The sequence below is a fragment of the Oryctolagus cuniculus genome, chromosome 12, assembly GCF_964237555.1.
Source record: "Oryctolagus cuniculus chromosome 12, mOryCun1.1, whole genome shotgun sequence".
In the NCBI taxonomy this organism is placed as follows: domain Eukaryota; kingdom Metazoa; phylum Chordata; class Mammalia; order Lagomorpha; family Leporidae; genus Oryctolagus; species Oryctolagus cuniculus.
Genome location: NC_091443.1, coordinates 32,656,299 through 32,679,768, shown reverse-complemented (window position 1 = coordinate 32,679,768; position 23,470 = coordinate 32,656,299).

Below are 23,470 nucleotides of genomic sequence, written 5' to 3'. Positions count from 1 at the left end.
CTCTATGAGGGGAAGCAATTGTTTGGGGTTGGGGTGGGGTAGACTAAGTCATGGGCAAAGTGTCCTTATCCATAAGATCAGTGACCTTGTAGAACTGGCTTGCCTTGTCCTTTCTGTTGAGAACTCAGCCTGAAAATACCCATTGGGAATAAAAAAGTGAGCTCTAATTAGGCATTGACTTTACTGTTGCTTTGATTTTGGACTGCTCAGCCTCCAGACCTGTGAAAAATAAGTTTCTATTGGTTTTAAGCTACCCAGGTTATGATATCTTATTGAAGCATTCTGAATGAACTAATACATGCTTGTATGACATGATTTTACTTATAGATTTCTTATTAATGTAAGTGAATAATTCTTCTGAAAGATAGTAGAATTAATATGTAGTTTAATTTGATGGATTTCTAAGAAAAAAAACAAGCATCAAGAAAATTTGCCAAGGCATTAAGTAATATAAAAATCTCTCATGTAAAATAAATTTGATAGCTTACCTAAATTCTCTGAGACAAAATTGTGAATTTTTGTCTTTAGTGAATTCCTATTAATCTTCTTAGTTTAATTCTCAAGCACATGTTTGGAATTCCTGAATTAACACCAGTAACTAGGGACTGGTATCGTGGTGCAAAAAGTTAAGCTGCCACTCATAACATCAGCATTCCATATTGGAGTGCTAGAGTGCTGGTTCAAACCCAGATATGCCACATCTGATCCAGTCATGCTAATGCACCTAGGAAAGCAGTAAATGCTGAACCAAGTACTTGGGTCCCTACCATGCATTTAAGATATGCAAGTGGAGTTCCTGGCTCTTAGCTTCAGCCTGGCCCAGACTAAGCCATTGTGGTCAGCTGGGGAGTATATCAGTGGATGAAAGATCTCTCTCTATCACTACCTCTCTCACTCTGTTACTCTTTCTTTTTTTTAAGCTTTTATTTAATAAATATAAATTTCCAAAGTACAGCTTTTGGATTACTGTGGATCTGCCCCCCGTAATTTCCCTCCCAGCTGCAACCCTCCCATCTCCTGCTCCTGTCGCTCCCCGTCTTCGTGGAGGAACAACACAGGACCCTGAGCTGTTCTTTTGTCTGCTCGGCCCTCCCCGGGGTTTGCTGCTGGTTCTTCCCGGGTTGGCTACCATCCCTTCCACCTCCGTGGAAGGGCGGTTCCCCCTGCCACTTTTCCCCACTTCCGCGGGGAAGCAGCACACTGCCGGCCGGCTCTCTCGGGGGCTGCACAGGTGTTCATTCAGATAGATGTTCCTGGTGCATGTTGTCTCTCTCCTCCTTTATAGTCCTCTTCCACCAATCCCAACTCTGCTACCCACACGCTGAGTACGCTGCTCTCCTCCAATCAGGAGCAGGTCCTGCTGCTTATTGGTTGAACTGGAGGCAGCTGTATAGAAGCTGTTTCCTCCTCTCCCAGCACCATATTGTGGGAGAGCAGATGCATAGAATAAGTCTTAATTCCAGTAACTTAGTCTAGTCCGAGTTGCTCCCAGTTGCTCCCCACATGCTCCCTATCCCATTCCATTCGCATCAAGCTTCACTTTCAATTATCTTTATATACAGAAGATAAATTTAGCATATATTAAGTAAATATTTCAACAGTTTGCACCCACATAGAAACACAAAGTGTACAATACTGTTAGAGTACTAGTTATAGCATTAATTCACATATATTTCTCTTACACTCCAAGTGCAAAATATAAGTTCTATGAGATAGTTTTTTTTTCTGTTAGCAAATATTTTCTGTTTGAAATTAATAATAAAATTTCATGTTTTAAATTTGTAAATGGATAAATAAATTATAATGAATAGATTTTAATTGTATTAATATTTACATTTGACCACATTTTCTTGTACTTTTGGGGAGAGAATTAATTTGCCATGTTTTCAATTTTGCCACATTTATTAATCAAACCAATATGGATTATAGTTACATATACCATATGGAGTTAGATTTACAGATTTTCCATATAATTGTAATGTAGCTAGAATACTGGCTTTTCAATGAATATTTTTTAAAGATATAAAGTATGTCTTACGTACTTCATCTGCTATGGTATTCAAAAGAAATAGTTACATAATTAATATTTCACACTATGAAAACTGCTCAATAACATTTGTATTCATAGCAGGAAAGTTAATATCTATATAAATGCATTTTAAATACTTATTTTTTGAGTATATTCATTCCAAGGACACTGTTGGCAAAAGAACTGATACCCTTACTGAAGTTAGCCACATTATTCCTAAAGACTAGTATAGAAACAATTATCCAAACAACAAGTACAATGTTTCATAGTATTTCTAATGAAATCCTTTAAAAAAACAACTCTTATTTAACAGTAGTAGCAACTAGTGAAAATTTGTATAATTTCATCTCTGTAGATGTGTGAGTATAATTAAAAGCCTTTTGAAAATGTAACTTTTGAGTCAGAACTGTGGTGTAGCAGGTAAAGCTGCCACCTACAATGCTAGCATCCAATATGGGCACTGGTTCTAGCCTCAGTTGCTCCACTCCTGATCCAGCTCTCTATGATGACCTGGGAAAGCAGTAAAGGATGGCCCAAGTCCTTGGGCTCCTGCACCCATGTGGGAGACCCAGAAGAAGCCCCTGACTCCTGTCTTCAGATCAGCCCAGCTTCAGCTGTTATGACCATCTGAGGAGTGAACCAGCAGATGGAAAACCTCTCTCTCTGTCTGCCTCTGCCTCTCTGTGACTCTGCCTTTTAAATAAATAAATCAACTTTAAAAAAAAAGAAAATGTAACTTTCGATCACTTTCCGTAGAACAACAAGTTTTTCAAGTAAATGAAGGTAATGTAAGATTGAACACTCTTAGATATTCCAAATGCCCATTATTTCTAGTCTATAGCAAGCATTCTTATATCTGTTATGACTTAACTACTTTGAATAGTGATATTACTTACATCTATCATTGAATTATCTTTGTAAAAGCCATGTTATCTTTGCATCCTTTTTCTTTTTCACATTGTATATTACCATTTCTGTTCTTTATCAGGGACTTCATTGATCAATGTGATATGAAAATAAACATCCATTTGGTCCCTCATCTTCAGATTTATGTGGATCTTTGGTTATGCCAACCACAGTCAACTGTAAAGGCCATTTGCACTCAGAAATAAAAAGAAATCATTTTCTATGTTTTATTCTTCACTGAAAAACACAGATAACTTTTGTTTTTAGTCAGGTCATAAAAATCTGTCTGCTAACAAACATTACATGTAATGATGTATATAATACACCAAAAAATCTGAAATTTTGCAGTTTGACTCAAAGGAATTTACTTTACTAGTTAGAATATACCTCAACCCTGTCAAAATATGCTAATATTTGGGGTCTGCATTGTTGCATAACAGGTTAAGCCACTGCCTGAATGCCAGCATCCCATAAGGGCACTCGTTCAAGTCCTGATGCTGTGCTTCCAATACAGCTTCTGGCTAATGCAGCTGGGAAGGCACTGAGGCACTGGAGAATAGGAAAGTACTTGGGTCCCTGCAGCTATATTGGATACCCAGAGGAGGCTTCTGGCTCCTGCCTTTAGGTTGGTCCAGCCCCAGCCATTGCAACCATTTGGGGAGTGAACCAATGGATGGAAGATATCTCTGTTACTCCCTCTCTTTCTTTCTTTTTCTTTTTTTTAAAGATTTTATTTATTTATTTGAGAGGTAGAGTTACAGACGGTGAGAGGAAGAGACAGAGAGAAAGGTCTTCCTTCCATTAGTTCACTTCCTAAATGGCTGCAATGGCCAGAGCTGTACCAGTCTGAAGCCAGGAGCCAGGTGCTTCTTCCTGGTCTCCATTTGGGTGCAGGGGCCCAAGTGCTTGGGCCATCTTCCACTGCTTTCCCAGGCCATAGCAGAGAGCTGGATTGGCAGAGGAACACCCAGGACTATAACCGGCGACCATATAGGATGCCAGCACCACAGGTGGAGAATTAACCTACTGCACCATGGCGCTGGCCCCTCTTTCTTTCAAAATAAGTAAGTCTTTCCAAAAAAATGTCCTAACATTTGATCTTCATCATCAAATGCAATAATTCTCAAGTACTTATGAAGAGATATGGACCATCCCTAATCAATGGAAATACATATGTATAAATGTATAAAAGTATTTTTGAGAGAGATAAAGATAGTCACACACACACACACACACAGAGAGAGAGAGAGAGAGAGAGAGAGAGAGAGAGGGAGAACATGGGATTAGGAGATATCATAGGTATAAAGAAGTCAGAAGAAATAATCTCAAGCAAGGGGAAAAAAACTATTATTTATTATTTTCACTGAGTCATCTGTTTTGCCAGTTTAAAATACATAGAATATAAAAATTGTGTGGCTGGGGCCGGTGCTGTGGTGTAGCGGGTAAAGCCACTACCTGCAGTGCCAGCATCCCATATGGGCACCCGTTCGAGTCTCAGTTATTCCACTTCTGATCCAGCTCTCTGCTATGGCCTGGGAAAGCAGTAGAAGATGGCCCAAGTGCTTGGGCCCCTGCACCTGCATGGCAGACCCAGAAGAAGCTCCTGGCTCCTGGATTCAGATAGGGGCAGCATTGGCCATTGTGGCCAATCAGGGAGTAAACCAACGGATAGAAAACCTCTCTCTCTCTCTCTTTCTCTCTCTCTCTTGCCTCTCTTTCTCTTTATGTGTGACTCAAACTTTCAAATAAATAAATAAATCTTTAAAAAATTTGTGTGGCTGTCAAATCACTTGGTATATAATTTTAAATATTGCTTCACAGAATCATACCATACACCTGATAATATACTCTTCTTCCCCCACATTATGCTCATTGTCATGAATCCTTCACTTTGTGAAATTAATAGCTTTGTTTTCAAGAAAAGGTATATTATGTGTATGTATATAATGTCTCTATCCAAAGGGAATGTGGCCAAACGGTTAAAATTACTAAAGTTTAAAGAAAAAATCAACATAATTATAAAAATGAATAAAATCCAAATTTCACAATTTCTTAAGCCATTAAGATATATAAATAATTTGGAGAAAGAACTAGTCATTATGTAACTATAATAACCTCTGCTATTCCTCATTGTCATCTTCTTTGTGTTTTCAGATGAATTGTAACACAGAGGTTGTATGTATTTTGGAAATAGCTCTGGTTGTCCAATATTTCCCTTGATTCCCAGACAGAGCTGCTGACGGAGAGATCAGGGTTGGCCAACACAGCTGTTTTAAAGGTAGAATATGTTACATTCAGATAGAGAAATTTTCTTATTCAAAAAGTTTCTTTGGGATCATTGGGTTCTGGAAATATATATTTATAATATACTCTATAAAAAGAAAATCCTAAAGATATTATTTCTTTATTAAGAAAACTTTTATTTAATAAATATAAATTCTGAAAGTACAACTTTTGGATTATAGTGGTTTTCCCCCCGTAACCACCCTCCCACCCACAAACCATCCCATCTCCTACTCCCTCTCCCATCCCATTCTTCATTGAGATTCATTTCTTTCTTTCTTTTTTTTTTTTTTTTTTTTTTTGACAGACAGGGTGGACCATGAGAGAGACAGAGGGAAAGGTCTTCCTTTACCATTGGTTCACCCTCCAATGGCCGCTGTGGCTGGTGCACTGTGGCCGGTGCACGGTGCTGATCCGAAGCCAGGAGCCAGGTATTTATCCTGGTCTCCCATGCGGGTGCAGGGCCCAAGCACTTGGGCCATCCTCCACTGCACTCCCGGGCCACAGCAGAGAGCTGGACTGGAAGAGGAGCAACTGGGACAGAATCCGGTGCCCCAACAGGGACTAGAACCTGGGGTGCCAGCGCCGCAGGCAGAGGATTAGCCTATTGAGCCGCAGCGCCAGCCCATTGAGATTCATTTCTTATGAAGAAGTGAATTCTGAAAGAGTCCTGAGTAGCATATTTATGACATGATATCTTATCTTTCAATAAAGTATTCTGCTTACTTATTACAACAATTAAGTTTTTTTTTTTGTCAAAACAAGCAATTGTTTACCTAAAAAATGGCTTCTATGAAATGTGAATTGTGGCTTTTTTCGTCAGTTCATAACTTCCCATTTTCAAATAGCAAAGCGAGGTGGAGGTGGTGTCTCTGTAAGGTGCTGCTGTTATCTCCCCACAGACACAAAAGGCTGAACAGCTATTCATATTCCAAGTCACCTTCTGAGGAGCCACAACTTCCATGAATAGAAAATGTTAATCAATCGTGTCTGCAGGACATGGAGAAGTTCAAGAAAATGACCCACAGGCCAAATCTTTTACAGCACAACATAATGTATCTTCAACCTTTAATAGAAATAGATTTTCAACAGCTGCTTTCATTCTTTTTACTTGAAAGGCAGAAAGACAGAGACAGACAGAGATCTCTCATCTGCTGGCTCACTTTCCAAATGCCCACAATGCCTAAGATTGGGCCAGGCCAAATCTAGGGGACTGGAACTCAGTATGGGTCTCCCATGGGTGGCAGAGAACCAAATACTTGAGCCGTGCCCTGATTAGCAGGACACTGAATAGGAAGCAGAAGTGGGCCTCAAACCCAGGTACTCCAATATGGGATGCAAGGATTTCAAACGGTGTTTTCAACTGCTGCACCATACAGCTGCCCCCTCTCTCGATGGATTTTAATAGAAATGCTAGTACAAAACAGATTTTTAAAATAATGTAATTTTTATTCTGAAATGTATTAATTATAGTAAATTTTGTTTATTAACAATCACCTATTTATTATTATAAACTGTTTAAAATTTGAACATGCCCTTTCAGTATTGAAGGTGTCAAATTATATGACAGTTCATTGAGGATACCTCAGGAATTTGAAAAAAATATGTGTTTATTTGGCTGGCACTGCAGCTTAATAGGCTAATCCTCCACCTGCGGCCAGTTCTAGTCCCAGTCCAGGCGCCAGATTCTGTCCCAGTTGCTCCTCTTCCAGGCCAGCTCTCTGCTGTGGCCTGGGAGTGCAGTGGAGGATGGCCCAAGTGCTTGGGCCCTGCACCCGCATGGGAGACCAGGAGAAACACCTGGCTCCTGGCTTCGGATCAGCGCAGCGCAAGGGCCACAGAGGCCACTGGGGGAGAACCATTGGAAGAGGAAGACCTTTCTCTCTGTCTCTCTCACTGTCCACTCTGCCTGTCAAAAAAAAAAAGTGATTTATAAAAAAAAAAATATGTGTTATATGACAGAATGACAGAGATGGAGAGGGAGAGAGAGAGAGAAAAAAAAAGAGGTCTTCCATACACATTGATTCACCCCTCAAATGGCAACAGTAGTAGTGGATGATATAGCTAGAAGCCAGGAACTTAGAATTCTACCAGCTTCTCCCACACAGGTGGCAAGGGCAGGATCACTGGGGCCATATACTCTGTGGATTTCCAAGGTGTACTATCAAGAAGCCGAAGAGGAAGTAGAGCAGCTGGGACTGGAACCAGTGCTACAACATGGGGTGGTGATGTCACAGCAGAGTCTTAACCTGTTGTTCCACAATCAAATATCATTTCATCTATTAGTTCCTGTGATATTAAAATACAGATAATTTTTTCTCTGGAGAGATTAAAACAATGATTAGATTGATCTTTCCTTAATTGTTTTTAAAAATGTGACAACATATCATAATAATATGAAAGTTTTAATAATAGGGTAATCTGCGTATGATTATAGATTGTGGCAAATATACTATACTAATATATGATGTTAACAATAAAGGAAGGTGCCGGCGCTATGGCACAGCGGGTTAAAGCCCTGGCCTGAAGCACTGGCATCCCTTATGGGTGCCAGCTCTAGTCCTGGCTGCTCCTCTTCCGATCCATCTCTCTGCTGTGGCCTGGGAAAGCAGTAGAAAATGGCCTGAGTCCTTGAGCCCCTGCACCCACATGGGAGACCTGGAAGAAGCTCCTCGCTCCTGGATTTGGATTGGCACAGCTCTGGCCATTGCGGCCATCTGGGGAGTGAACCAGTGGATGGAAGACCTCTCTCTGTCTCTACCTCTTTCTGTAACTCTGTCTTTAAAATAAATAAAATAAATCTTTAAAAAAATAAAGGAAAGTGGATATGGAGTATACGGAAACTCTTTGTATTACACAATTTATTTTGAAAGTTAAAACTACTCTGAAATGCACAATTTTCAATATGTATTTATTTTCATTTTTTTGAAAGGCAAAGACAGGCAGGTAGGTACATCTTCCATCCACTGTTCACTCTCCAAATGCAGCAACAACCAAGTCCAGGCCAGTCTGAAGACAGGAGCCTGGAACACAATCCATGTCTCAGATGTGGGTGATAGGGATGCAAGTACTCAAGCCATTATCTGCTCCCTTCTAAGCAAACCCATTACTAGGAAGCTGGATTACAAGTAGAATGGGACAAACAGCACAACAGCCAGCAATGGAATGCATCATAAAACCAGAATTTTTTGGGTCCAGTGTTATGGAGTAGTGGATTAATCTGCGCTTGAGACTCAAACATCCCATATCAGAGCATGAATTAAAGTCCTGGCTACTCCGATTCTGATCCAACTTTCCACTAACATGCCTGGGAAAGCAGGGGAAGATGAACCACGTTGGAGAGCTGCCTGGAGTTCTAAGCTGCTGGCTTCAGCCTGGCCCTGCCTCCGCCATTGTGGCTATTTGGGAAGTGAACCAGAAAATGAAAGACCTCTTTTTTCTCTGTCTCTTCCTCTTTCTCTGTCACTCTGCCTTTCACATAAATAAATAAATCTTTCTAAAAAAACAGGTTTGTGAATAGCTGTTTATGGAAACTGATTTCCAGAAATATTACTTAAGAAAATTCCAGGAAAAAATACTAAGAAACAAACATAATGAAACATGTAGCTCAACTGAGAATAAAATTTATGCAGATAACTAGATATCATGAAATTTATATTTTATATATAATAAATATATGTATGATACATAATAAATATATGTATGATATATAAGTTATATAAGTAATAAATCTAGTGATGAAAATTTTATCAGTCTATATTGTATTGCTGGATGTTGGGAAAGGCAGCAATGTCCATGCAGTCTTTCAACCCCTGAAAAACTGCCTAAAAATAGGCCTGAAACATGTCTTTACTAAGTGATAAAGAGCCTTCACAGTCTGCTCAGATCTTACTCCCTTGTGGGCTTCAAGTCTGTTTCCAAGTCAACTGTACTTATTTGTTCTGCTTCAGTAGACACTGTGGGTCATGATACACCTGGCCAACTAACTCTACTACTCTAACTGCAGCAGGCAGGCAATGGGGTCTTTTGCCTTCTCCATAACAGCAGACTATGCCCCTACTACCACAGCTTTTAAAACTCATTGGAAAAAGGGACCAAAACTCACTATTAATCCTAGATTTACTCTGTCGTTTCCCCTTGTACATCTAGTGCCTGTGTTAAGTTTAGTATCTCTTCACAATAACTCAAGCAAAGCATGCAGTGGCTGAATATCCAATGGCTGATGTCACTGTGTGGATAGATGAAATATGTTTATTTTGGGGGCATTACATAAAATGGCTAAAAACTTTTATATTCCACAAGGGGTAGGTCTATGTATTATGTGAAGAACTTAAAAATAAATATAGGCAGCGCCATGGCTCAATAGGCTAATCCTCTGCCTGAGGCACCAGCACCCCAGGTTCTAGTTCTGGTCTGGGCGCCGGATCTGTCCTGGTTGCTCCTCTTCCAGTACAGCTCTCTGCTGTGGCCCGGGAGTGCAGTGGAGGATGGCCCAAGTGCTTGGACCCTGCATCCGCATGGGAGACTAGGAGAAGCACCTGGCTCCTGGCTTCGGATCAGCATGGTGTGCTGGCCGCAGCGCGCCGGGCACAGTGGCCATTGTGGGGTGAACCAACGAAAAAAGGAAGACCTTTCTCTCTGTCTCTCTTTCTCACTGTCCACTCTGCCTGTTAAAAAAATATAAAGCTGTATGCCATGCCAATTTAAAAAATGAAAATAAACACCAAAGGAAAACAAAAAAACAAAAAAAGGTTTAAACATGGGTTGACTCCAGTGAAGAATGGAATGTCACTGGCTGCTATTTTATATCTAATGAAAACTTTGTTTCATGAACCTTTGTTATCTAAAGTAACAAAAATTAAATAAATTTTAGAATAGGTTAAATCACTAACTTTTTTTTTCCCCTGGAAATCCCTAAGAATCAACTGATTTTTTTCTTGGTACAATTTTCACCATATTTCTTTTATTGTCCTATGATGAGTAATTATAAACAAATGAGATTTTGGAAGAAATAGTTGTTCAGGCGCGGTGCTGTGGCATAGAGGGTAAAGCTGCAGCCTGCAGTGTCAGCATCCCATATGGACGCCAGTTCAAATCCTGGCTGCTCCACTTCTGATCCAGCACTCTTCTATGGCCTGGGGAAGCAGTATAAGATGGCCCAACTCCTTGGGCCCCTGCACCCAGGTAGGAGACCAGAAGATACTCCTGGCTCCTTGCTTCGGATCTGCACAGCTCTGGCTGTGGTGGCCAATTGGGGAGTAACCAGTGATTGGAAGACCTCTCTCTTTCTGCCTCTCCTTCTCTCTCTGTGTAACTCTTGCTTTCAAATAAATAAATAAATGTTTAAAAAAGAAAAGAAATAGTTGCTCAATCTCAAACAAAATCCTCATCGGGTTATATTTTGATATTTTGGTTAAAATATACTTTGATTAGAAGTTTTTGTTTTTATTTTACAGGCAGAGTGGACAGTGAGAGAAAGAGACAGAAAGAAAGGTCTTCCTTTTCTGTTGGTTCACCCCCCAATGGCTGCTGAGGCTGGTGCGCTGCAACTGGCACACCACGCTAATCCAAAACCAGGAGCCAGGTGCTTCTCCTGGTCTCCCATGGGGTGCAGGGCCCAAGGACTTGGGCCATCCTCCACTGCACTCCCGGGCCACAGCAGAGAGCTGGACTGGAAGAGGAGCAACTGGGACAGAATCTGGCACCCCAACCAGGACTAGAACCTGGGGTGCTGATGCCGCAGACAGTGGATTAGCCTATTGAGCCGTGGCGCCGGCTGCTTAGAAGTTTTAAAAAGTCACCAGACAAGGATGCCCACTCTCACCATTGCTAATCCTCTAGGTTTTGGGCAGAGCCCTTGGGCAAGAAAAATAAATGAAAGGTATACAAATTGGAAAGAAGGAAATCAAACTATCCTTATTTGCAGATTAGATGATCCTATATATAGAGGATCCAAAAGACTCCACTGAGAGACTATTGGAACTCATAAAACAGTTCAGTAAAAAGTGGCAGGATATAAAATCAACACACAAAAATCAATATCCTTTGTATACACAATGTCATGGCTGAGAAAGAATTTTTTAAGATCAGTCCCATTCACAATAGCTCCAAAAAAATTAAATATCCTGGAATATTTCATAAGAAATCTTCAGAAAAGTGAAAGGTGTCAAAGATTTCTATGATGAAGATTACAAACACCTAGAAAGAAATAGAAGGAGACATTAAAAAAATGGAAAAATCTTCCAGGTTATTGGATTGAAAGAATGAATATCATCAAAATGTCCACACTACCAAAAGCAATTTACAGATTCAATGCCATCTCAATTAAAATTCCAATGATATTCTTTACAGATCTAGAAGAAAATGATGCTAAAATTCATATGGAAACACAAGAGACCCCAATGGCTAAAGCAATGTTATACAACTAAAACAAATTCTCTGCCATCACAATACCTGGTTTTAAGACATACTACAGGGCAGTCTGGTAGTGGCAGAAAACCAGACACGTAAACCAATGAAACAGAATAGAAACTCTAGAGATAAATCAATGCATCTACAACCAACTTATCTTTGACAAAGGAGCTAAAATCAATCCCTGGAGCAAAGACTGTCTCTTTAACAAATGGTGCTGGGAAACTGTACATCCACATGCAAAAGTATAAAATTAGATCCATACTGTACATATTACACAAAACTCCACCCAAATAGATCAAAGATGTAAATCTATGACTCCATATCATCAAATTACTAGAGCACAATGGGAAAACACTGCAAGGCACTAGCATAGGCAAAGTTTCTTGGAAAAGAACCCAGAAGCACAAGCATTCAAAGTCAAAATTGACAAAAGGAATAACATCAAGATAAGAAGCTTCTGCACTGCAAAAAGAAACCTTCAGAAAAGAGACAACCGACAGAATGGGAGAAAATTTTTGCAAACTATGCAACTGATAAAGAGTTAACATCCAGAATCTATAAAGAGCTCAAGAAATTCAACATCAACAAAACAAACAATCCAGTTAAGAAATGGACAAAAGACTTGAAAGGCATTTTTCAGGAGAGGAAATTCAAATGGCCAAAGAAACTTAAGAAAATGCTCAGGATCACTAGCCATCAGGGAAATGAAAATCAAAACTACGGTGAGGTTTCACCTCACAGCAGTTCAATGGCTCACATACAGAAATTAATAAACAACAAATGCTTGCTAGGACGTGGGGAAAAAGGTACCCTGGTCCACTGTTTGTGGGAATATAAATTGGTACAGCCACTGTGGAAGACAGTATGCAGATAACTCAGAAATCTGAATATAGATTACTATATGATCCAGCCATCCCACTCTTGGGAATTTACCCAAACTAAAAGAAATTGGTATATTAAAGAGTTATTTGTAACCCCATGTTCATTGCAACACAATTCACAATAGCTAAAATATTGATTCAACCCAGATGTCCATCAATTGTTGACTGGATAAAGAAATGATAGTATATATACATTACAGAGTACTACTCAGCTGTAAAAAAAAAAAAAAATGAAATCCTGTCTTTTGCAACAAGATGGATGCAACTAGAAACCATTAGTGAAATAATCCAGTCACAAAAATACAGGTATAATATGTTTTGCATGATCTAAGATAACTAATAGAGTACCTGAAATGTAATATATTAGAGTGAAACAGACATTTTGAGATTTAATGATTGTTTACAACCCTTGTCTCTTCTGTAGAGGAACAGTGTTTTGTTTGTTTGTTTGTTGTTTTTACAGAATTTTTTTTGTTTGTTGTTGTTTTTCTCTTCATACTATTTGTTGAACTCTTTTACTTAGTTTATGGTTAATTATACAATCTACAATCATTAAGTAAACTGAAAATAGGTCTTTATTAAGAGTCAGAATGTGAGAGGGAGAAGGGGGAAGGTTTGGAGCCTGGGTGGGAGGAAGAGGAAGGGAGGAAGTGTCATTATTTTCCTAATTCTGTATATAAGGAACAGATGAAACTTGTAGAACTTAAATAAAATTTAAAAAAAAAAGAAAAAAGTTTTAAAAAGTCAATAAGTTAATAGATCTTGTTTAAACTTGAAAACTAAAATAAGTTGTAGTGTACTTTGCAAGACTGTTAAGAGAATAAATTATTAGTGATAAAATTTACACTCAATGTTTTATACTTTTCTACTTCCTCTGGAACTCTTCAGACTTTGATTATGGATGCTAAGAACTTAAAATTTTACAGAAATGACATCCAAGGGGGAGCAAATACAAGTTGAGATATTTATGTCAAAATCTTTATCACCTTAACCAAGATCATATACAGGCCTTCCCAGGGGATGCTTTGCTTGTGATAGGATCTTCCCCATTTTAAGTCAGTTAGAGCAGTTCATGAGCAAGCTCTCTGCAGTACCAAATGCTTTCTCCTTTTGCCAGCTATGGTTACCCACTGTTATCTGCTTTATAAAAAAGGTTTAAATCTGAAATAAAATATACAATTAGAAGTTCATACACACACAGTATTATTATTTCACTCCATGAACTTTCCAACAAATTGCACATTAAACTGCATCTTTTCCTGGTTCAATAAACATAAACACATGGGGGTTGGTTAATTACTAACAATGGTAATTAATTAGCTGCATCTATGGCTTTCTTTGGAGATGTTCATGTAATTCACAAATGAAAACTGAAACAAGCATTTTTTTTTAAAATTAAATGAATTGTAAATACTGTTGATTTTTCCTCTAACTAATCTTTTTCAAGGAATAGGCCATATATAACATAATCATAAATCCATTTTAGTTTTATCAGAGCTTTGACTTCTAGAGGTGTTTTAGCTAACTTTGTTTGGGATTTCCATTACTGAATCCACTCTAAGGTATTTGCTGCTTGATCATAATATTAGAGGAAAAAGAAGTTTAAATTAAATGCACTTCATATTACAGATGAGTTTGTGTGATTGTACTCTTTTTTACACTTAATAATTCTATGCACTTACTCAGAGTTATTTCCAAGGTAGAGAAAAAATATTACATTTATCAAGCAGCCATCCCTTTATAAAACATGCTTTGAATGAAAAGAAATCCTAAATAGCCATTATAATTAAAAACAGCATTATATATATAGTAATAAATCTTTGATATAAATAGAACACCAAAAATTTGAATAAGATTAAGGCAAGTTTTAAAATCTGCTAGGAGCAGGAATTCAGCCTGTTGGCTAAGGTACCCACATTTCATATCAGAGTATCAGTTCGATACCCAGTTCTGCCTCCCTCCTCCAGCTTCTGGCAAAGGCAGACCCTGGAAGGCAGCAATGATGACTCACTTAATTGGCTTCCTGCCACCCATGTGGGAGATCTGAATTGAGATCATCGGTCCCAGTTTTGGCTAGGTATAGCCCAGGCCATGGATGGCATCTGGGGAGTGAACACGAGCTTTATTCCCTATCTGTTTCTTCATTTTTCAAATAAAACATTCAACTTAAAATAGAAATATGTTTTCCAGTGTAGGACACAGGATATGGGCAGGGAGCAGTGACATTTAGAAACTCAAATGCTTATTGTTTATTGTTGAAACTTCTCATGAAGAATGTCAGAGTTTCTAAAGAGGATGGAATCTATTAATAAATACCTTAAAATCAAGTAAAAAATATAATTAAGTAAAAATTTTTAAAAACTCTTTGAACTCTGTAAGTAAAATAGTTTAATTGTATTAAAATATACCTAAATAAAATTGATTAAAATAAAAAGGTGACCTTATTTTTTAATTTTTTTTATTTTTTATTTTTTTGACAGGCAGAGTTAGACAGTGAGAGAGAGAGAGACAGAGAGAAAGGTCTTCCTTCCGTTGGTTCACCCACCAAATGGCTGCTAAGGCTGGCATGCTGTGCCAATCCGAAGCCAGGAGCCAGGTGCTTCCTCCTGGTCTCCCATGCAGGTGCAGGGCCCAAGCACTTGGGCCATCCACCACTGCCTTCCAGGGCCACAGCAGAGAGCTGGACTGGAAGAGGAGCAACCGGGACTAGAATCCAGGGGGCCAACGCCGCAGGTTGAGGATTAGCCTAGTGAGCTGCGGCGCCAGCCTATTGTTTTTTTTGTGTTTGTTTGTTTGTTTGTTTGTTTTTAAAGATTGTATTTATTTGTGAGGTAGAGTTACAAATAGTGAGAGGGAGAGACAGAAAAATCTTCTGTCCGCTGGTTAACTCCCCAAATGGCAGCAACAGCTGGAGCTGTGCCAATCCAAAGCCAGGAGTCAGGAGCTTCTTCCAGGTCTCCCAGGCGGGTGCAGGGGCCCAAGGACTTGGGCCATCTTCTACTTCTTTCCCAGGCCATAGCAGAGAGCCGGATCAGAAGAGGAGCAGCTGGGACTCAAACTGGCACTCATATGGGATGCCAGTGCTGCAGGCAGAGGATTAACCTACTGGGCCGCAGCACCGGTCCCCCAAAAAAGGTGCCTTTATTAAATCCCACTCCCTCTTGCCTCCCTCAGTAGAGAGGATTTCACTGGCTAAGTGCACATCCAAATACCTCTGTCATGGAAGAACTCACGTCAGCTTGAGCTTGTGGCCCAGAGACACTTTCCAGAGCATGCCAACATTCATGAAAAGCTTTGCACCACAGTCAACTTATTCGTCTCTGTTCTATGTGAAGACGATCCAGAAATCTTGACTTGTATTTTCTATTTATGTATAGCTAGGCATGATAATACTAATGTTTGTTGAACCTCATTGATAGGTTCACATCATCAAAATTAAGAAAGCTGTTTAGGCAGTGTCTAGTTTGACCTATGTCCTCAGGAAGCTAACTAAAATTGAAACATTTATATTTACAACTTTCTCACGTCAAATGAGAAGCTAAACAGATTTTTCAAGCAAAAATTACTGCTAAATGTATCATAATAATTTTAGTCAATCCTTGACCATAGCACTCTAATACCTGGAACTCTTATTATTCAAATATTCTCCACTGATAATCTTCAGTCTATTGTCTCCTCCTCATTATTCAACAGAATGAATGAACACCAACCCTCCATCTGGAGTACTTACAATATTCTGTCTTGTGTCCGTTACTGTTTTTCCCTTTAAGTTATCTGATGCTGCGGTTTTGACCTTTGCAGGCAGCTATTTCTTTCTCTCCAATACACTGTTGGGTAACCCGAAGGGAATAGTGAAGGCCCAGAGATCATTTCAGTGGGTCAGGCATCTGACACATGCCATCTCGGAGTGCCTGGGCTTGAGTCCCTGCTCTTCTCTTGATCCAGCTTCCTGTTAATGTGCACCCTGGGAAGCAGCAGGTGATGGCTCAAGAACCTGTATCCCTGCACCCTCATGAAAGGTGCACAAGGATTTCTTTCAGTCTGGCCTAGTCCCAGGTCTTGTGTGCGTTTGGGAAGTAAGCCCAGCAGATGGATTTCTCTCCTTTGTGTTTCAAATAGAGTAAGCAAACAACAAAAAGGGATCTTTAAATGCTGATATGCACAGGAACTCAAAAAAAGCTGCTTTTGAAGCATTCTTTTGTATTGACTGATGAGGAAATTTTATTTAGCTGAGGGTTAATCTTGTGATTATAAAGAAAATGGAAAAGTCATAAAAATTACAAGAAAAGTAAGAAAAAAGGAAATTAGAGGATGACAGAGGAGGAAGGGTATGGTAGGAAGTACAATGCTCTTAAAACTGTATATACGAAATGCATGATATTTGTTCCCTTTATATAAATAAAGACAAAAAAATTTTAATAGATGCAAAAAAAAATAAAAATCATTTTACTTACATCCATATTTTCCTCCTTTTCTGTTATCTGAACTCATCCCAATTCAAGCTGTGTTCTAAGTTACAAATACATCATGCCTCTACTTTGTTAAAATTTTTTCGAAAGTTCTCCTCTGGTATAAAATAAATTTAAATCTTTGAGTAGTTATCTCCTCACCTCATCAAAATGTATAATTAAATTGAAACTCAGTCCGAATTTTGTCAAATATACAAATTTATATTTAAAATATCCAGGGGCCAGCACTGTGGAGTACAAGGAAAATCCACTGCCTGCTGTGCCGGCATCCCATATGGGCACAGGTTCTAGTCCTGGCTGCCCCACTTCTGATCCAGCTTTCTGTTATGGCCTGGGAAAGTAGCAGAAGATAGCCCAAGCCCTTGCGCCCTTGCATCTACATGGAAGACTCGGAAGAAGCTCCTGGCTTTGGATTGACCAAGTTCCAGCCATTGAAGCCATTTGGGGAGTGGACCAGTGGATGGAAGACCTCTCTCTCTCTCTCTCTCTCTCTCTCTCTGGTTCTGCCTCTCTGTAACTTTGCCTTTCAAATAAATAAGTAACCCTTAAAAAAATCCATTAGAAAGCAGCATGAACAGTCTGTCAATTTATTCACTAAATTCTCTTTTTTTTCATGCAGTCTTGCCTCCTGTGTGGGAAGTTAAACCAAGGCATATGGGACCACATTCCATAGGTTGAGCTCTATAGCATTATAATTTATCAGGAAATATCAATCTCCTCTAACCAACAATACTAACAATGCTGACTAATAAGCTACCATTTCACTGCTGGTAGCTCATTTCTGATATTTGCACTAAGGCAAAGCTTTATGTATTGATAGAATATGGCTAGCAGAAGGCAATAGTACAACAATGTCTCTGAAGTGTGTCTGTTCTGAAATAATGTCAACTGACAACTCCTCAATAAAAAACTTATTATAGATTAGAAAAATGAGATAACTAGAATAAGCTTGATATACTTTCTACACTAAGGTTTCTGAAATTACAGATATATTTGAAATGATTCTGATTTGCTTTCCATTTTATTACATTTTATTCATAGAAATGGTTTACATGCTTTTCAGTACAAACCCATTAAGAAGAGTATTAATTTAAAAAGAAAAGTGCTACCTTTTTAGTTACCTAAAAGGGATTGTCATGATTAGTTAAGCTGAATAAATTGATGTCACCTTAGTTAAAAAAAGTTTGGAGTTCAACGCTTAGAGAATAAAGAGAATAAAAGGTAAGTTGTTAAGAAAAGGATCATGGGACCAGCACTGTGGCATGGTGGGTAAAGCTGCCGCCTGCAGTGCCTGCATCCCATATAGGCACCGGTTCGAGTCCCAGCTACTCCACTTCCAATCCAGTTCTCTGCTATGGCTTGGGAAAGCACTAGAGGATGGCCTAAGTCCTTGGGCCACTGCACCTGCCTAAGAAACCCAGATGAAGCTCCTGGCTCCTGGCTTGAGATCAGTGCAGCTCCGACCATTGCAGCCAATTGAGGAGTGAACCAGCAGACGGAAGACCTCTGTCTTTCTCTGCATCTCCTTCTCTCTGTGTAACTCTGACTTTCAAATAAATAAATAAATCTTTTTTTTTTTAAAAAAAGAATAGGATCGCTTGTGACATATAGGAAAATATGAGGATTAGGAGCCATAAGAACACCACAAGAAGGAAATCACTAGCCACACTTTTAGGTCAAAGGCTGAAAAGCAAACAACATCAACTTTTACAAAGAACCAAAACCAAACAAGATCTTTTGATTTAATTTCAATTTTTTTAACATTTATTTCAGAATAAACTCTGAAGACAAAAATTGTTAGACACCAATACAAAGAGTTCCTATAACCATATGGGCATGTTTTATACTACGGATTGTCAAAAATCATCTTGGACTTTTTCGGCACTACAAGTGTGAGCTCATATTATAAACTAATTCATTAGCAAAAATATAAAAGGATAAGTTATTTTTGAAAAAAATTACATTTAGGTAATTTTATGGAAAATATATGTAAAAAATCAGCCATAAAGTTCAATTTTGTTCATCTGTAATAGTTCAACAGATTCTTTCACAAGAATCTACTTATTGTGAGAGATATAAATCACAGATTAATAAAATGATCCTATGAGGTAGGCCTTACTGTGTAGCAGCTGCACCGGCAGGTTTGGTACACTTGTACCGCATACCAGAATGATGGGATGGAGTCCCACCTCCACTTCTGATCCAGCTTCCTGCTACAGGGCACCCTGGGACCCAGATGGCCCAAGTACTTGAGTACTTGTCACCCAAATGGCAGAACTGAATGGAGTTTGTGGCTCCTGGCTTTGGTCTGGAAAAGCCCTGGCTATGGTGTACATCTGGAGAGTGAATCCATCAAATAAATAACTAAGCTCTAAAAAAATTAATTGGTCCTACATACAAGAAGTCTTCAAAAAGTTTATGGAAAATTGTGGGGAGCAACTCGGACTAGACTGTTACTCGAATTAAGACTTATTCTATGCATCTGCTCTCCCACAATATGGTGCTGGGAGAGGAGGAAACAGCTTCTACACAGCTGCCTCCAGTTCAACCAATAAGCAGCAGGACCTGCTCCTGATTGGAGGAGAGCAGCATACTCGGCGTATGGGTAGCAGAGTTGGGATTGGTGGAAAAGGACTATAAAGGAGGAGAGAGACAACATGCACCAGGAACATCTATCTGAAGGAACACCTGTGCAGCCCCGAGAGAGCCGGCCGGTGGTGTGCCGCTCCCCCGCGGAAGTGGGGAAAGTGGCAGGGGGAACCGCCCTTCCACGGAGGTGGAAGGGACGGTAGCCAACCCGGGAAGAACCAGCAGCAAACCCAGGGAGGGCCGAGCAGACAAAAGAACAACGCAGGGTCCTGTGTCGTTCCTCCACAAAGAGGGGGAGCAACAGAAAATGTGTATTATAACAAAACTATGCATGGATTTGAAATTATTCTGCACTGAAATACATTTAATTCCATCTTTCCATAAGTGTTTTAAAGTACTTTCATATAAGTATCATTCATCTTTATCCTAGCCACTAGACCACCAGGGACACACAGTATCATTCATCTTTATCCATATGTTGGTTTCAATAAACTTTTGATTCCCATTGGACATTTTTGGTGATTTTTTGCAAATGTACATTCCTATAAATTCCTATAAAGTGAAAATTCTTTATTAATATGATGTAGTCAAAAGTAGTTTCCAAATAATCTTTTTTCGACGATCTTAATCTGAAGCATAATTTGTGTAAGTGAAATTAGCAATATAGTAGAATCACTGTGACTCTGAATACAATAATAGATTGAGAATTATGTTTGTTTATAAACCTCATCTTATTTGAGAGGTAGAGGCAAGAGCTGTGATCAAAACCCATAAAAATATCACCATGTAACATCAATTTTACCTTTAGATAATAATCTGCTCTTACTTATATTTCAAAAACCTGTTTTTGTTTATTTTTCAAAGCTTATTGGCCAGCTCACAAGTCTCTAGAGTGGTGATCCAGTCAGGCTCATTTTCTTCATTCTTTCTCTTTTCTATCAAACCTAAACAGCAACACAAAAATCTCAGGAAAATAGTCCTGTTTATAACTGTTAGCCTCGCTGTATAGCTGAGAAGAGTCCCATAGAATTCTGTAGAAAATATTGCATGCAGACTGATTTTTACCATTTGCAGATAACTTGCTTGTTTTTATGCTGTTTTATGTCGCTCCCCGTCTTCGTGGAGGAACGACACAGGACCCTGCGCTGTTCTTTCGTCTGCTCGGCCCTCCCCGGGTTTGCTGCTGGTTCTTCCCGGGTTGGCTACTATCCCTTCCACCTCCGTGGAAGGGCAGTTCCCCCTGGCCGCATTCCCCACTTCCGCAGGGGAACGGCACACCGCCGGCCGGCTCGTCTCGGGGGGCTGCACAGGTGTTCCTTCAGCTAGATGTTCCCCATAGATGTTACTCGTGCATGCCGTCTCTCTCCTCCTTTATAGTCCTCCTCCGCCAATCCCAACTCGGCTGCCCACACGCCGAGTACGCTGCTCTCCAATCAGGAGCAAGTCCTACAGTTTATTAGTTGAACTGGAGGCAGCTGTGCGGAAGCTGTTTACTTCTCTCCCAGCGCCATATTGTGGGAGAGCAGATGCATAGAATAAGTCTTAATTCGAGTAACTTAGTCTAGTCCGGATTGCTCCCCACAGATCCCCCTTTCTTTTTATTTTTGGCGTTGATACGCGCCTGTCTTCGGTGTCCCGCGGCACACACTCTGCTCTACTTGCTAGAGTTGCCACAGGCTCTTACAAGTCCTATCAATCAGGAAAACCGAATCCGGGTCCTCTCTTCGCCATGTTGTGAGGAGGTTTTTAGGCGCTGATGCGTGCCTGTGTTCGGTGCCCTGCAGCGCATGCTCTGCTCTGCCTGCAGGGAACTTACAAGACCTATCAGGCAAACCGAATCCAAGCCTTCTCATTGCCTTATTGTGGGGGAGACTTATTAGTGTTGGTTCGTGCCTATCTTCGGTGACCTGCAGCTCATACTCTGGTCGAGCTGCTTGCTGGCGCTTACCGCCTTAAATCAGGCAGACCGAATCCAAGCCTCCTAATTGTTACATTGTGGGGAAGCCTTACTGATGTTAATTCGTGCCTGTCTTCGGTGACCTGCGGCGCATAAGCTGCTAGCTGCCCGCAGGTGCTCATCGCCTCACTTGATTAGGCAGACCGAATCCAAGCTCTCACATTGCAGTGTTGTAGGGAGGCCTTTTTATTTCTCTATTTCTCTATCTCCAGGCATTCCTATTTCTCCCATTTTACTTCTATCTTCCAGCATTCCTATTTTTCTCACTTTACTTCTAAACTTCTGTTTCTCTTATCCCTGCGGCTTCCCGCTCTCATTCTTATCCCCGCGGCTTCCCGGCTGCGCCCGCCCCGAGGCTGCTTCTCGGCGGCTTCCCGGCTGAGCCGCTTCAGCCCGCGCCTCTCTCATCTGCGCAGCTTCCCGGCTTTGCGCGGCTTCCCGGCGCCTCGCCCCGCCGGCGCCCGCCCCGCGGCGGCTTCACGGCTCTGCGCGGCTTCCCGGCGCCTCGCCCCGCCGGCGGGTTCCCGGCTCTGCGCGCACGCTCCGCGGTCTCCACGCACTTCGCGCCCGCACCACGGCCTCGCGCCAACGCCCCGTGCTCTCTCTGCACGCGGCGGCTTTCGCGAATGTTTCCGCCACCACCGGCATTCAGTCCAAGTTCCCCGGACTAACCTGGCGAATCCTGGCGGCCCACGTCTCTGCCTCTGGTTCCAGATCTTCGCCTCTTGCTCCCCGGGGTGACTTGAAGAATTCCAAGATGGCTTGGCCTGCACTCGCGGCTTCATCCTCCCTAACATTTTTCTCTACCCGGTATGTTTCCTTAAGTTTTCTTCCAACAATATTCCTCTCATTTCTCCTGGCTACTCCCCACAGTCCGTATCCGAGTCCAAGCCTCCTCCAGGTTTCACTTTCGCTTTCAAATCCTAACTTCTTTCCCACAGTCCATATCCAAGTCTATGCCTAGGCTTTCAATAGCTTCTTCCGGCACCTTTCTCGTTCGGCTTTCCCCTAGGCTCTTCGCTAGTCTCTCTCTCCGGTATTTTCCTGCTTCTTCCCTCCTAGGTTTCCTATCCGTCCTAGGTTTTCTATCCGAGTCACGGCACCATTATGTCGCTCCCCGTCTTCATGGGGGAACGACACAGGACCCTGCGCTGTTCTTTCGTCTGCTCGGCCCTCCCCGGGTTTGCTGCTGGTTCTTCCCGGGTTGGCTACTATCCCTTCCACCTCCGTGGAAGGGCAGTTCCCCCTGGCCGCATTCCCCACTTCCGCAGGGGAACGGCACACCGCCGGCCGGCTCGTCTCGGGGGGCTGCACAGGTGTTCCTTCAGCTAGATGTTCCCCATAGATGTTACTCGTGCATGCCGTCTCTCTCCTCCTTTATAGTCCTCCTCCGCCAATCCCAACTCGGCTGCCCACACGCCGAGTACGCTGCTCTCCAATCAGGAGCAAGTCCTACAGTTTATTAGTTGAACTGGAGGCAGCTGTGCGGAAGCTGTTTACTTCTCTCCCAGCGCCATATTGTGGGAGAGCAGATGCATAGAATAAGTCTTAATTCGAGTAACTTAGTCTAGTCCGGATTGCTCCCCACATTTTATGGTTTTATTTCTTGATGCTATAGACATCATGGCCGTGAGCTGAGAGACTGACACTGCTCTAGAGGAAAGCTGCGTTCTGTGGTTAATGAAACTGATGAGTATTTGCTTTCTAGCACATTTGATTATTGTTTTCTGATTCCTGAATTTAGATTTCAATGATTCATTTTCAACAGAATTTCAATTTGCCAAAAAAAAAACTGTATATTTAGATAATGAAAATGACAAAATATTCACATATTGGAAATAAAAGGAATTATCATGTAAGAAATGTTTGGTATTTAATATATGTATTGCTTAAACAGAAAGGTATCTTTGTGGTAGATATTTGACTGTGAAGGCAGGGCATT